Source organism: Planococcus citri, chromosome 2, assembly GCF_950023065.1.
Source record: "Planococcus citri chromosome 2, ihPlaCitr1.1, whole genome shotgun sequence".
In the NCBI taxonomy this organism is placed as follows: Eukaryota; Metazoa; Arthropoda; class Insecta; order Hemiptera; family Pseudococcidae; genus Planococcus; species Planococcus citri.
In genome coordinates this window covers 68,416,915-68,434,007 of record NC_088678.1, presented here as the reverse complement: position 1 = coordinate 68,434,007, position 17,093 = coordinate 68,416,915, and the positions used below count along the sequence as shown (strand labels likewise).

Below are 17,093 nucleotides of genomic sequence, written 5' to 3'. Positions count from 1 at the left end.
TTTTTTTTTTTTTTTGAATATTAAGCAAGAAAAAATCTACGAAATTTTTATACTTTATATTTCAGTGAATTTTTCAGATTTTCTGTTAATTCCGCTCAAGTTTTTTTGTGCTTTAATTCTTGGCGAACTTCAGTATAGTTTACTATTAATCAATTTCAATGGAAAAAATTATAGTTGGGTTATTTTACTTAGACCTCTAAAGATAGGAAAATTTTTATGAAAACAGTGAAGTTTGCTACAAATTGATGCAATTTTACTTGGCAGGAGGGGGGGGGGGTGGAAGATATGTTTACTAAAAATTAATCAATTTTTATTTTAAAAAATGGAAGATTCTGCTAAAAATTGGGTACCTTGTTTTAATTTAAAAAAACTGTATCAAATTGTGCTCTAAATTGTGTTGGTATTTTTGCTAAAATTTGGATAATTTTGATTCCAAGAAAGATGGAGCAATTTTACCAGAAATGAGGAACATTTACTTCAGATTAGCATTATACATACTTACTTGTTTTTGTTTTGTTTTTAATCAAAAAATGTTGCTGAGATTTGAACAATATTTCAAAAATATATTGCTGTAAGTTGAGTAATTTTGATCGAACTCAGGTCACTAAGAATAGGGTAATTTGACTAGAAATTGAGTGGATAAATTAGGTAAAAATCAGGCAATCTTGTTGAAAATTGGTTATGTAATTTTCCTAATATTTTGGTAATTTTGATGAAAACTTGATAATTTGACTAAGAATTGGTCAACTTTGCCACGAAATTGGTATATTTGCTGAAAATAGGTAGGTATGTGAATAATTGGATAATTCTGCTAAAAATTTGTACAATTTTCTACAAATTGAGTGATTCCACTCCAAGTTGCACAACTTTTCAAATTGGGAGAATTGGATATACGCTAAAAGTTGAACAAGTTTGCAAAAAAATTCAGTAATTTTGTAAAAAAATTTTGATAGTATACTAAAAGTTGAACAATTTTGTTGAAGAAAAGTTTTTTTTTTGCTAAAAAGAAAGAAGGGCAATTTTGCTAAAAAGATGAAAAAATTTTGTAAAAATTTTACAACACACAAACTAAAAAGTTCTTTCATATTTGTGAGAAAATTGGGATTTTTTTATGTAACGAAATTGAGTAATTCTGCTAAAAACTTGATGGTTTTGTCAAAAAATAGGCAATTGAAAAAAAATTGATGATTTTGAAAAAGAATGAGTTCTTTTGTCAATCACTTGATAAAATGTGCTTAAAATTGAGTAATTGTGCTGAAATAAGTTGGTCAGTCTTGTTGAAAAAATCAGTATGTTTTGCTAAAAAATTTGGCAATGTACGAGTATAATTTTTTCCATAATTTTGGTAATTTTGTCACAAAATGGGTAATTTGTCAAAAATTGGGTGATTTTTCTAAAAATTGCCTAACATTACACAGTTTTTTTTTCAAAATTCTGTGATTTTATCAATGTAAAATGGAGTGATTTTGTCAGAAATTGGGTAATTTGCCAAAAATTGGACAATTCTTCTGAAAATTGGGTATTTTTGCATGAACAAGTAATTTTTTCCAAACAACATTGAACAATCTTATCCAGAATTCTGTGGTTTTATCAAAAATGGAGTATGTAATTTTTTCACAAAGATAATTTGTGAAAAATTGAGTATTTTTGTAATGAGTAATTTTTTCCAAACATTAGACAATTTCTTCCAAAATTCTGTAACTTTACCTAAATAAATTGTCAAAAATTGGGTAATTTGCCGAAAATTGGGCAATTTTTCTAAAAATTGTTTATTTTTGCAATCAGTAATTTTTTCCAAACATTGGACAGTTTTTTCCAAAATTCTGTAATTTTACCTATAGGTAATGGAGTAATTTTTTCAGAAATTGGACAATTCTAAAAATTGGGTATTTTTGCAATGAATAATTTTTTCCAAACATTGAACAATATTCTGTGATTTTACCTAAAATGGAGTCATTTTGTCAAAAAAATGAGTAATTTGTCAATAATTGGGTATTTTTGTAATGAGTAATTTTTTACAAACATTGGACAGTTTTTTTTCCAAAATTCTGTAAATTTTCCTAAAATGGAGTAATTTTGTCAAAAATTGGGTAATTTTTTCAAACATTGGGCAATTTTTTCCAAAATTCTGTCTAAAATTGAGCAATTTTGCCAGAAATTGAATGCATTTTGCAATGAGTAATTTCTTCCAAAAATTTGGCATTTTTTCCTCAAAAATGAGCAATTTTCCTCAAAATTTGGCAATTTTGCCATGAATTGGGTAATTTTGTCAAAAATTGGATATTTTTGCTGAATGATTGTCGCACTGTTGGTTAATTTTACTAGAAAATTTGGCATCACTGCAAAAGGTGTAATTTTTCCAGAATTTGGTTCACTAGAAACTGGGTGATTTTGCTAATCAGACTAATTCTTCTCTAGTCAATTTCCTCAATTTTTTTGATTGACAAACTGTAATGAGGGAAGGTTGAAACAAAACCTAAGGTATATAATTCGGTTTCAATATTTTTGAGAAAAATGGCCCAAATGTAAACAATACCTAAGATTATTCTCTCTTTGCTTCCTACTTATGAGACACCAGACCAGCCATAATTTGCCCATACCCTTCTAAGAATCTCGAATATTTCTCATTCCTGTTTCTCGATAAAATCACTCCACACTGATTTCATCTAAGGTATTTGATACTTGCCACTATTTATTTGCCAAATACACGACTATATACTACTCAAACACACCGCACTCACGTCTACTTCTCATCAATTTTTCGACTTTATTGCGCGGTTTCAAACCGCATCAAGTTGAACTCCGGCAGTAAGTAGATAGGCTACATTACGATAGTGTCACAATAATGGCGACGATGGCGGACCATGGCGAAAATTCTGCATCCATCAACAGTCTCCAGGTCGGCACAGATAGGTACTTAAATTTAATACATCTTTGTCGCTTATTATAGTACTGGTCTACACCCTCCTGCCTGCGTTTTCCAGCTCTAACCCCTACGCAATCTGAAATATACTATAGGTATACGTAATTTGAACTGCGATATACCAACTACCAAGCATACTGTTAGACCAACACCGAACCGAACACGCCATCGCCATCATCATTTAGTTGTCACACGATGCTGCTTTGATGGTTTCTTCTTCTTCTTCTTCATCATCTTTATCATCTTATGGACGAGTACCATAGATTGTGTGAGCTGGTAGTGAGAAGAGCAGAAAAACCGCAACCAATAAACGGGAAATTGTACGAAAACCACTTTAACGGTGGCGGTGTCGTCGTCTTCGTCTTCGTCGTCTTCGCTAAACATGGTAATATGCGTAGTCCTTGATTTACGCTGTAATCTGGACGGCATCTCTATGACCCATTTTGTATAGTATAAGATATACTATATCTATAGAGAGATAGTGTGCTGCGACGAGCTCGCGAGTGACATTCGAGCTTGAAAAATGACTGGTGTCATTAACTATAATATAGTTAAACGAGAAAAACACCAAGGTGGTGAGACGAAAGAGACGATTTTTGAAAACTTCGGACTTATTTATACCTACTTTACTAATTTGCATACTACGAGAAGAATTTTTTTTTCAGTTGAAATTCCGCGTATCTTTTTTTTTCGAGTTTGAGGTACCTGAAATAAGTATAAGTAAGATGATTATCTGCAGTATGAACGATATTTATACTCATGAGCTCGAACAGGATACGCGCGTTTACACGACGTATTTAATAATTTTATCGCCCAGACTGGGCTTAAATATAGTGATTATGGGTTCGCGTGATGTAGCATGATTGTCTGTGTACGATGATGATGGTTAAATGTTGTCATATGTAACCGCGTTTACACGGTTACTATACCTCTATTACCTACCAAAGCACGAAAATTTATATTAAAAGACCGGTTCGAAGTCTCCGAGTCATACACGAAGAAGAAGAAGAAGAAGTGTTAAGGGCGAAGATCGTGCTATTTCTCGGTTGCGGTTTGTTTTGTACTTACGTGAAGTGCAGAAGGGCGTGAAGGGTACCGAGACTCTACTCCATATAAATAAAACAATCAGCACAATAATAAGGATAATAGAATGACTGTGTTATCAGCTGTGTTTTCGTCTCACATAAAAAAAAAGATAAAATTAATGAAGTCGTAGATGCAGCCAAAGTGAAAGAAGCACTCTGAATAGCGTGTTTTGGTCGAACCATCAATCAAAAACGCGGGCTTGAATTACCACAGAGATGCCCAGGTTAAGTACCAGATGATGGGAATGAGCAGCAGCAGACCAGACGACGTGATGATGGTGGTTTTTTTGTAATTTTTTTTATTGATAGAAAACCATAGAGCCACGTTTTGTTGTTGTTGGCGATTCATGAATGTACTCTTCTTTGGTCGTGTTCGTGTGCAAGTTGTACACTCTTCATTCTGCTCTGCGCTGTACAAACGTTATGTTTATATTTCCCTGAGATCCCCCCTCTTCACCTCTCTGCCTGGCTCACTTGACTCGTAGCACGGTTTTTATAAATCCATTGTGGTTGTAATTATCAATGAAATGTCGTTTACACAGTGTCAGACAGAGAGAGAGAGGAAGAGAGACTGTAGCTCGATGTGAAATAGTACTCGTCGTATTTCACTCCCCCTTCTTCCCCATCTTTCACCTGATCCTTATAAATACTCGTAGTCTATACTAGAGAGTCTCTCAGCATCATAAGAGCATGATGGTCGATGAAATGAAAACTCTTACGCCTACCTAGATTGGTATATTTTGAGCATCTAGCACTCATACATGCACACCGACCAAATGAGCAACTGTGTTACGACGATAGAGGGTTTTTAGGTCGATGACATCTTCTGCGATGTCACCTTTAATAGATAAACCAACCAGAGAGGGCCGCCTACTTGGTGAATTTTTAGCATCGAAATATACTTACTCGTTCGCTCTGCTGGGAAACATTGTATATCTTGGAAACTATCTAATTACAAAGAATGTTGCCAAACGTTAGGAGGAGGCGACCGACCACTCGACGAACCTCTCAAGAGAGTGAAGAAAAAAAAACCAAAAGTAACTAGTTGTTGGAGATTACTTATCTGTAAAACAACCTTGTAAGTTAGATGAAGAATTTATCTAATTCACCGGCTGCTACCATAGAGTGTTGTAAATTCGTAGATGCAGCCAACAGTAAAGGTAATGTCATCAAGAATTATCAGCAAATGTTTTACAGTTAGCCAAGTGCTGTCTTCTTCTTTCGAATGTACGAGTATATGTACCTCTCTAAAGCCGAAGATGAGGTAAAAAAAAAATCGTATATAGAGAAAAAAAACCAGTTTATTTTATTAGTATGCGTGGATTCTATACCTATGTTCTTTAATGTCGTTAAAAAAAGATGGGATTATGGTTCGAAGTGCGAGAATTCCTTCAGGCTTCATCTATTAACCGTAAATTATTAAAAACAACGAAATTTAGATTATATCTAGTGAAGTTTTTTTCTTCTTATGATGGTACACTCTGTGCTGTTGCTAGTTCGGCGAGTGTATTAATATTGTAAATGGTCGAAATGGTCTACTATTTATCTGCGTGGATATTTTATTTGTCAGAATATATTTTTATGAACTTAGTTGCAAAATACCTTACAACATGGAAAATGCACCAGCAACCAGCACCGGTTGCTCGTCGATTCTCGCACTGAATCGAGTAAATTTCTATGTTAACATGGGAGAAGGCGAAGATGGAAAAAGTGTTTTTTTTTTTAGCCAGAGAGATTTTTTTATTGATCGAATGTCCTTTATGACGACTGTGTGTGTTTTAATTATAATATCAGCTATTTTGGGTGTTAAAATTAGAAGGGGGTTACGAAATGAGTCTTTTTTCAGGTCTAAATTAGGTTATAGTGTATTGGTATTGAAATGATTTGAAGAAAAAGTAGACTAATATATCTCTGTTTGTAATGTATGAAAGAAAGGACGAGCTATACTCTATAAAAAGATCATGAGAACATTCACCTTAATCGTGCCTCGTCAACTGTCCAAATACGATCAGATAAAAGTACATAGAATTGACAGACGCTGAGAGAGTTCTCCTTTTGCTTCTGTGTCCAAGGAGTTGGCAATCTGAGAAAGATAGAAAGAGAGAACGCGACGATGTGACCATCGTAAACTCACGTATTGCTTCTCATCCGGATACCTTTAAGGTCAACTCACGATGACAATGTAATGTACCTTACCTTACCTTATACCTACCTGTACCCCCCTTATACATGCCTCTATACTTATTGCTGACTATGCTGTAATGTTAGGTATATGTACTACGTTCCGGAAGGATTGGATATTTTTTTTTTCCTTCAACACGTTCCTAATGTATAGATCGAGCTTTCCTGCCTATGTGTTTCGGTGTTCTCGAATTTGGAGAGCGAAGGAGAACGATGCGACGAGTGTGTTTTTATTTTAAAAGAGTATACAGAACTGAGCCCAGTTCGAGGAAGACGTTTTCCGGTGTCTACGGATTTCCTGAATTATAATAAATCTACACCGCCGAGTCGCCGGCTTCGGATTTGGCTTGGGCAGAGATGGTGTTGTGTTACGAGCGAAATTTGCTGCGAGTGGTCGAGGATATAGATGCTATGATGTGTTGTGTTGTGTGAGTGGAATTGTGAGGGGTTTTTGAGGAGCAGGAATGGACTGGAGTAGAGGAATTGGAGAGAGGTACGTTGATAGTTTGAGAAAAAATAATTTTCCTTCTGTCTTTTTAAATTGATTCTGTACTTGTAAAAATGTGATTTTTTGTGACTCATTTTTCTCAATTTTGAATCACTGTAAAATCATTACTCAACTGGAAAAATTATGCACCAAATTCCCAAATTTTATCTCTGAAAACTGATTTTTTGTGAAAAAAAAAATTAAAAATCCGAGTAGGAGGAAAATTGAAGAGATGAAATTACAATCTCTTGAATTTTTCATCACCAGAGTGCTAATTATTATTTTTCTATAGAGGTTTGTTTTCAAAATACATATTTTAGATGGAATTGCGAAGTTCGACTCTTGAATCAAATGTGATAAAAAAAATTGAATCTTCAACTTTTGCATTTCAAAAAATCTATTTTTTGAGAAAAATCAAGGGTCTTTGAAAGACTTGAGGAGAAATTGAATCACAAAAGCATAAAATTTCTCATCTGCAAAGTGTAATTATTAATTAATTTTTAATTCGTTTTTTTTTTTTTTTGAAGTTGGTATGTATTTTAATTAGGATTTGAAAAGCTCAACTTGGATCGATTGTAACGTGATAAATAATTTAATTTTTTTTGATTTTTGGCATAACTTGAGGATATTTTGGAAAAGAATGAAGAAAAACCAAATTATTGTTGAGCATAACATTTTTCATCGGCAAGTATTTCCCTAGATAAAAATTGTAGTTTTGCTTTACCAAAGGTCTGAGGGTAAAATCGAAGAGAACCAAAATTGGTGAGCATAAAATTTTTCTTTACTGAAGTGTTGATAATTTTCTTCCGAGAGACTTCTTGAATTAAGTATTTTGAAATGAAATTTGAGAAGTACAATTCTTGAATGGAGTGATTAAAAAATTGAATTTTGGGCTTTTTCGTCTCAAAAATATTAATTTTTTTCTTGTTTTTTTCTAAAAAAAAAAAGAATCTTGAAAAAAGTTAAAGATGAACAAAATTGCAAAGATTGAAATTTCCTACTTGTAGAAAATGGCTCTTTTTTGAGTGGGGAGGGGGAGGAGATGAGAGGGGAAGTTGCTTTTGAAATATTTTGAGCAAAAATTGAAAAGTTTAGGAACTCAACTTTTGAATGGATTGATGAAAAAAATTGAATTTTGGGCTTTTTCGTCTCAAAAATCTTTCTTTTTTCCCCCCTAAAAAAACCAAGAATCTTGAGAAAAATTAAAAGACGAACAAAATTGAAGAGGTTGAAACCTACCTGTAGAAAATGATTATTCTCTTTTAGGAGGGGGAAGGGGGAAGAGCAGAGTTGTTTTTAAAATATTCTGAGAAAAAATTAAGAAGTTCAGGAAGTTTTGAGGAACAATTTTCGGTACCTTACACAATTTGTAGTGGAATATAAAAAAAAATTTGCTTTTTGAGGTCTTCCCTCCCCTTCCCCCATTCTGTGCCTAAGATAGTCTAAGAAAATAACTCAAACTAGTTGAAATATTCGTTAACTTTCATCTGATTAAATTATATAAATATTATGTCAAAAGTATTACCAAGTATCCAATAACCCAAGTTTCAACTTCCAACTTCCTCTATGCTTTTTTTTTACAAAAATGTTGAATAATATTTTCATTTGAACAGCCAAAAATTAGATCTCTTTTTCGATGTATAGCTTCTTACTGAACCAGTTGAAACAATTTTACTAGTTGGAACATTTTTTTACGAAGAATTTATTCATGCTTTTTTCACGAGAGAAGGGTATAATTTTCCAAAATCGACTTCTTTGTAGATTTTATGGAAATTTCGAGCATTGAAAAATCTGCTGGAGGCTCCAAAACGACTTGAAATCCATCTACAGTCAACTTCATAGCGTATTGAAATTTGTTTACTGAATAAATTTCGGTTCTCCAACTGCATTTGATGAAAATTCGTGTTGATTTCACGTTTCAAAAATCTACTGGAGGCTCCAATAATTTTCAAAAAGGTCGCTGAAGGCTCCAAAATGACTTAAACTCACCATCAGTCGAATCAATAGCGTGTTTAATTTAACTTTCAAAAATTTGCTGGAGACTCCAGAATTGCTCAAACTGGTTTGAAATCGTTTCCAATTGATTTTTCAGGTCGAAAATGTGACATATCCTAAATTTCAACTTTCTAGGTTAATTTGGTAAAATTTTGATTTTTTCCCCTCATTTTTGGCCTAAAGATTTTCAAAAATTCGCCAAAAATCGAAAAATGCACTTAAGCACTTGAAAATTGGGCTGATGATGAATTTTTGCATGCTTTTTCGGTCTAGCTTTGTCCAGTTCAAAAAATTTCGTGCAAGTTGTATTTTGGAAACCAAAATCTACGATTTTGGCTGACCTGTCAATCAAAATGGCCGCCATTTTGTAAGTGAGGCCAACTTTTTTTTGACAAGTTTGCCTTAAAATATTCCTTAGGGGGAAAAAAATCAAAATTTTACCAAATTTACCCCCTTTGAGAAAAAAGTGTTCTCAGATGATTGGGGGGGGGGGAGGTAGTGCAATAATTCCTGTTGTCATTTATATGAACAACTGAAATTATTCGCGATTTGACTCAGGTGAGCTTGTATCTGATGTGATATTTTAAGGATTAATTGCTCAAGTTTTTGTTTTGAACTTTTTCCAGTTTCTTCCTTCTTCATCCTTGAGATCTTGTTTTCCCCAAAAATCAAGGGAATTGATTCATGCGTTGTTCAGTTGCTTTTGAGAACATTTTCGTGTGATCTGTTGATCGAAATATTGTGCACCTTCTTACGTCATCAATATCATCCTTCATTTCAAGATGTGTTCAATTATCCTTCGGCTTCATCACATTTTCCTCGTCTCCATCAACTCGATCCTTTCATTTTTCAACTTTCCCTGGTTAAGTTAGGCGTATCTATACTCGAGCACGAGACAAATCTTGCCAGTCCCCCATAGGTACTTATAAGTGTGAGGACTTCTTTACTCGTACAACAAACCAATGGCTATAATCACAGAGTTTACGCTGTAGAAATTATGCATGTATAAATTATTAAACACACACCCATTGAAATAATACCAGTGCATAGTTATTTATTTATACACGTGACATCAAAACATCTCATCGCAGGGATCAAGTTCACAGATTGTGTCTCGAATTCATATACTTATACGAGAGGTATCGCGCAGACAAGAGTATAAGAATGAGAGAGAGAATATAGGATGATTGCATCGTCGCCGAACCGTCCAATGATCGTAAATTATAAATTGCTAATAAACACGTTTGCGAATTATGTAGTATGTATCTACTTATATTTATACTACTAATACACATCGAAAAAAATACAACATTGTCGCGAATTAAATTGCTCATTATTATACATACTAGAAAGAGAGAAACAGATAAATAAGGTGTACATAAGGAATATAAAGAAAAGAGTGGAAGGAAAAAAATTACAGCAGCCGGTTCTCGTCTGTATACCTTTATGGGATTGGTATATTTATGTAGATAAATAGGTAGGTAGGTTAGGTACCCTGATCATCAATGTGGCGCTCTGTGTCTATGTTGTAGTGTAGTAATTTGTCTATACGAGCTCGGCAAATCGATGTTATACAAAAGGTAAACATTAATTAACATAATGAGTTAATAATTATTTTGAATTTTAATCGAGTTTATTGTACGCTAAAATAAAAAAAAGAGCGGAGGAAAAGAGATAGACAGAACATAGCTTGCATACATTTTAAATACTTACTCGTATATGCTTCATATGTGTAGAGTAATTAAATGGAGGTAATTTATTACTTATTGAAATGCGCGCGAAACCAGAGTAGTACCTGCGAGAAGTGCGCATAAATTCTTCATATTCCTTTCGAGTCATTCATCTTTTTTTTTTCCTCCTCTTGTGTGTTGTTATTTTTATGATGGCGAGATGTGTACATAGAGAGAAGATGACGACGGAGACGGTAGCGAAAGAAGAGGCGCGAAACAAGTACTCGTGGAATACTAACCTTCATTTTATTCTATTATTTAATTCATTATCATATTTTTCTTCCTAATTTTAATACCCGTTTGTATGCTATAGAAGCCGGTTTAGATTTAATTAAAAAGCGGCCGTATTCGAACACGTGTCGATGAGAGATAAACAAGTTTTTTTTCTCTCTCATTTCGCGCGTTCTCTATTGTTTTTTTTCGGATTAATTCTCTTCCAGGGGGAATCCCTTTCATCGCTTATGCAATTAGAAAAAATAGAGTGAATGAAACCGCAAAGGCTATACAAAGGATGTGTGAGATTTAGAGTGATAGAAAGACTTGTGAGATGGTGAGAGGGATGTGTGAGGGAGTATGATGGTCAACAATGACGTTAGATGATAAGAGAGACACGCGTGTCTTACTCGGAATTAGCGTGAAATTAATAACTCATTAATTACGGGGCAATAAAAATTTAATGACTATATAAAATACCTTTTAGTAGTACCTACGTTTGGTAGTAGTAGTTTGACGACTATTGGATGCTGTTGCCCGAAGCGTAACGTCGTCTCTTCGCGGTCTTCCATCCAGAGGAGGTTTTTTGTTACTCGATGGCGACCGAAGCCAAGCCATGACGAGGAGAGAGCAAAGATCAGGGGGTAAGATGCGTAGCCTCCGGTTTCACGGAAACCGGCGTAGCACGCGTGGAGGTAAATCGAACCGCCTCACGTGGCCTAATCGGTCGCTCGCATGTCGGCTACACAGCATCACTATCTCTCTGGCTTCGCTTCGCTATACGAACAACCACTACAAAAAGAATGAAAAAAAATAAAAGAAAAAAGTCTCTCGAAATTGTTTATTAAACCGAGAGTCAGCCTCATCATGCAGCAAAAAAACAAACCAGCACTGTGAGGAATGAGTTTTTCCACTTTGAAGGAATTGCGTGCATAGCTCGTGTATCCGTTTCGATGTCACATTCTTGAGTATTGGTCTTCTGGTATGTAAGCGAAATACGACTAGTAGTCTCGGTCTGAATTTTTTTCCCATTATGTTTCAATCATGTTGGACTAGATGACAGGCTCACTGAGCATCAGCCTGAGCCAGGGTGTCGTTTATATGTTGCATATTTCGTCGGTTTATTCCTGTACAGATGAACGAAAAAAATATCACAATAGTAGTCGATCGATTCTTTTTTTGCCCAGGTTCGTGCCTTCGTCGAACCATTGTTATTAAATGAGCTTTTTTTTTTCGCCGGTGGCTCGCGCAAGCTTAGGTGGAAACCGGTTCCTGACACGAATCGGTAGCTGGTAGACGTGCAAGTGAGTCTCCTCTGGGAGGGTTCATCTCCTCCTAAGGTCTCAGCAAAGTCTTATGTAACATTTTTGCTGATCCTAGCAGGTTTGATTCGGTTTTTAAGGTTCAATGTCGCGCTTAGGTCCTCACCCCCCCCCCATATGGCCCCATAAGTCGATATTGCTCTATAAAGGGCTTTATGAGCTAGATTAGATATTAATTTTTATTTACATTTGCGTTGTTTCAGATTTGAATGCCTCTGCATGCCTATAATAACCTAGCTGGGATCAGCATCTGTTTCATATGACAATGACAACCGAAGAGTTATTCCTTTCGATGAGGGTTTTACATCCCCCTGCAGGCCCAGGAATTTTACCATTTCATCAACGTACCTGTTCGATGTAATTCTACCTTTTTTTTTTTGGTCTTTTTTTGAAATCATTATTCGACATTACCAATTTTAGGCTATAGATGTGAATCTTTTATGTGACAAGTCGAGGGATTGTACTAGTCGCTATTTTTTAAGTTGTATTATCAGTGTATTGTTTTTGGCCCGAATTTGTTTGTTATTTACTTGAGATGAAGATTTTTTTCCGATGGTTTTGGCTGAATAAGGGATGAAATGGGTCCACAGGGGGTTAGAATGACTTCTGCAGTATGAAATTGGAGAAATTGGGGTGTCAGTTGTGCACCCATGTTCTGGAAATTTCTGATATTTTGAAAAATTTATTGGTCTAAAATGAGAACACTTAATGCTACAAATTGATTGTTATTGTGGATAGAATACAATTTTAAGAGTATTTTAAAAAGAAGTGGGAAAATTTGTGCAGTCAGTTGTGCACCCATGTTCAAGAAATGTCTGATATTTTGAATAATTTATTAGCATAAAATGAAACTAATGATACAAGTTGATCGTTATTGTGGATAGAATACAATTTTACGAGTATTTTAAAAATAAGTGTGAAAATTTGTGCAGTCAGTTGTGCACCCATATTCTAGAAATTTCCGATATTTTGAAAAATTTATTAGCATGAACGTAAAATGAAAATGATGATATAAGTTGATTGTTGGTGGATAAAGTACAATTCTCCAAGTATTTTGAAAAGGAATATGAAAATTTGTGCAGTCAGTTGTGCACTCATTTATTCTAGAAATTTCTGAAATTTTGACAAATTTATTAGCCCATCATGAAAATTACAATATCAAGTTGATTGTTGATATGCTTGAAGCATTCTACAGAGAAATTTATAAACTTGCACACATGATCCAAAATGTTTCAATATTGAAAAAAAAGTCGAATAAAAGGGTATGAATTGAAAATAACGATTGCGTTTGATTAGTATCAGGGATAAAATCAAATTTTTGAGATACTCTAAAAAGAAATATGAAAATTTATTTCGTCGGTTGTGCACTCGTATTCTGAAAAATTACTCTATTTTGATAGAATAGTCAAATAACGTAAATGAAATTGTCATAGGGATTGGTAAATTCGATTTTTTGATAGATTGTGATTCTTGAAGATGCCAAAAGAGAAAGATGGCGATGAACTTGGAAAGTTGTGCACTCACATTCTAGAAATTTCCGACCATTTTAAAAAATGTATGCCCAAAATGAAGTCAATAATACGATGTTAATATCTTTACTATGAACAGAATACACCTCTCGAAGTATTCTGAAGAAAAATATGAACATTTGTGTAGTCAGTTGTGCACTCGTATTCCAAAATTCATCGACATTGGAAAAAATGTAGATTTAGAGAGCTCGAAATAAAAATGAAAATAATATTTATTGATATCAGTGATGAAAAATGACCTTTGAAGAATTTCAAAAAGAAATATAAGTAAAAATTTATTTGGTCGGTTGTGCACACATATTCTGGGTCTCAAAACCATCCCTCCTGAAATAATTGTCTCTACCCCAAAATGATCTCAAAGATATTTAAGAAGAAAATTTGAATTTTGATCTGTGATTTACTCAACTGAGACAATTATTTAAAGGGAGGGGCGATAAAGTACATTGAAAGTTGTGCACGCATTTTCTAGATTTTTTTCATAATTTTTGAAAATAACCAATTTATTTAAGCTAATGAAAGCAACAAAACGACATCGAGTGAAAATATTATTCACGTATTCTGTTTTTATAAAATTCGCAAGGCTAAAGAAACGTGAAACATTGTGGTTGGTTGTGCACTCATTTTTCTTGATGTCATAAAAAATGAACAATAACATGAATTTTTTATGATAAAATATGAATCACTGCGCTTTGATGTTAAGGAAATTATAATATAATTAAAATGTTATAATTTTCATATAAATTTTCAAACTGTAATTTCAGTGGTTCCTAATCTCATTCACGTGTGTTTTGCAAAATTAATAACCTTGAGCTATTAAGCTATATTTTTTTTTCAAAGTAGTTATATGGTCTCATTAAATTTTATATCACATTTTTTCAACCATTACAACATTGTAAGGATTTGAATTTTATTCCTAAGTGGTTCCTGAAATATTTATAAAATTTGTGACATCTTACGTTATAAATATGCCGTTAATGCAGGCACGTACACCTTTTTCTGGGGAAAATTTCCAACCACACAAACAGTAGGTAAATTTTTTTCATCAAAAAAATTGTCTCACTAGGTGAATTTTTCAACAGCGCGGTGGTGATTTGGATCAGTTCCAATTTCACAAAAAAATTAATTATAATTCAATTCCAACCTAACTAAGAAATTTATTTTTCTTCGAAAGAAAATGAAGGTAATAAAGGATTAAGTTTAATAGTCATTCTGTAGTCTTACCTACCAAGTTTAGAAGAGAAAAAAACACGTTTTAATAAAATATTATATTTTTTTACTTCATTCTCTTATAATAATTATCGCCTTTACATGCTCGCGTTGTTTTCTTAGAAATACCACGTTCACGTTGCGCGGTTCAAATTGCCTGCAAGCGATTTGTTTCCCTTCGATGGTCCCCTCCTCTCTTACCACTTCTCGTTCTGGTTTAATTTTTTCTTTCTTTCTTTCCATCAATTTATCGATTAATTTATGAAAACTCTGCTACTCTATATCATGAAATGTAAGAGATGTCTGATGTATTAGGCTATAATGTTGAACACTCGTCAAGTATTTGATAAATATTTATTATGTGGATCGTTTTAGTTATACCTTTCCCCTTCTTCTTTCTCTAATTGTATTGAAGAATCAGTTGTAAATTCTTTAGTCCCACAAGTGAAAGACAGTGCTGGACTTTTGGTTAAAAAATTCTGTAAGTAAAAAGAATCAAAAATTTAAAAAAAAATTCAATTTACTTATCCAAAAAATTTCACATTTTTGGGTCAGAATTCTAAATAACCCCCTTTAAAAAATCTTTCTTTGGTCTTTCCAAATTGTTTGGACTCAACAAAGTTGGTAAAAATTGAATGAAAAATCCAAGTCTTCAAAACAAATTTTTGAAATTGTCCTCTTTCCCTTCTTTCAACAAAAAACATCTCTCTGTCCCCCAAGAAATTTTAGTCCTCTCAACCTCTCATATTAGAAGCCCTAAAAATGGAAAATAAATATCAAAGAATTGAACTGTTTTGGATTTATGGTATTTTGGAAAATGCATGAAATTTGGGAGAAGGAGGAGAGAAAGGTAAATTTTAAAAATTAAGATAGGGCTCGAAAATTCAAAAAATTTGGTTTTTGGAGCACATTTCAGTCTCTAGTTGCCAAATGGATTCAAATTTTGTATTTGATTTGAAGTTGGAAAAAATGTAATAATTTAGGAAACAAAAACGTTTTCCAAAATTTTTTCATGGTAATTTTAGGATCCCCTCGTCCAAATTTGGGACCATTAAAATCAAAGTTGAGAAATATTCGGGTTTTGAGGATTACATAATCAGCCCCTATATGAGGCCAAATGGATTCTAATTTTGATTTAAAGTTGAAATTAGAAAGAAAAAAAATTCCAAAAAATTTTCATTTTGATCCAAAAATCAAAATCAAAATAGATTCTGGTTTTGAGGATTAAATAATCGAAAAAATTCCATCACTGAAATGCTGTTTCCAATTCGTCCCAATTTACAAAGATCTTTGATCGCATTTTCACCCAAAATCGACGCATCTTCGACATCGATTAATCGATATTTTCACATTTCAACATCTCAACCTCCAATTTCTCTCACGTATTCGGTATAGAAATCAGGATTGAAAATATTTTTCGCCAACTTCAAACACCAGCTGGATATTTTTTGGCAAGTTGATTAAAAAAAACCGCTTATGTACGACGACGTTTAAAATATTAACCGCGTGCACAACCTACGTGAGATAATCGGCTTATTTTTAATATTTTTTCCATTAGGTACTTTTCGGTTGGTATTTTTCCCCCTCTACCATCGTTCGAACGAATAATTTATACAGTTTTTGATTCCCTTTGATTGGCTTTGCAAACTGCGAAGAAAAAAATCTTCATCGTGAAAAAATATGTACTTTTATTAGTGGCTCATCCGATTTAATTTCCAGACTTGTTACATTTAAGATGAATAGCGACAATATGAACATTCGTTTAAATCGTTCTCCTCCCAATTTTTTTTTCTAATTATTGTTGTACTCGTAATTGCGATTTGATTTCGTTTCTTTTTTGAAAAAAAACACCGAGATAAAAAAATCGAAAAAATGTATTAGTTTTTTTGTGCATACAAAAAAATGACGATTGTTATTATAATATTGGTAAATTAAAAAAATTGTTCTTCTTTTTTTTTGTGTGTGTTTGTGTGTTGTAAATATCGATGATGTAATAACGTACTACGTATACCATTAAATTATTATTTTTTTTATTAAATGGTTTATTTTTGTGTTTTTAATTTGAGTTTGTTTCGTTAAATAGAAAACATTTTGAGTAATACGCTATTGTGTTGTGTTTTTAATGGTGAGAGCGACAGAAACCCTTACCTATATATTTTTCAGTTTCACGACGATAATACGAAAAGCAGGCGACGATAAAAAATTATATGCGAAGGTATCACTGCGTATGGGACGACCTTGCCTATGCGAGTGTTTAAAATATACGAGCTAGACGCGAACCGAACGTATATTCTTATATAGTAAATAAGGTAATTAGTCTTTTTAAAACGATTTTTTACCTGGCTGCCTAGACCAAGTCGAAAGAGTCTTTTTCGGCTGCGAAAAGGATAGAGAACATAATGGATATGGTAGGAGAAAAAGA

General features: G+C 33.5%; 1 protein-coding gene across 2 annotated transcripts in view; it reads left to right on the top strand.

Moving 5' to 3' along the window:
• vvl (ventral veins lacking) overlaps positions 1-17,093 on the top strand; it is a 414,462-nt gene that overhangs the window by 79,380 nt on the left and 317,989 nt on the right. The window contains exon 2 of one of the 2 annotated variants that reach the window (XR_010557170.1): positions 12,140-16,766. The exons of the other annotated variant lie outside the window; for it this stretch is intronic. The gene's annotated coding sequence lies outside the window, so the exon portion shown is untranslated. Of the gene's footprint in view, positions 1-12,139; positions 16,767-17,093 lie in introns of those variants that run through there. 2 annotated transcript variants of the gene reach the window in all.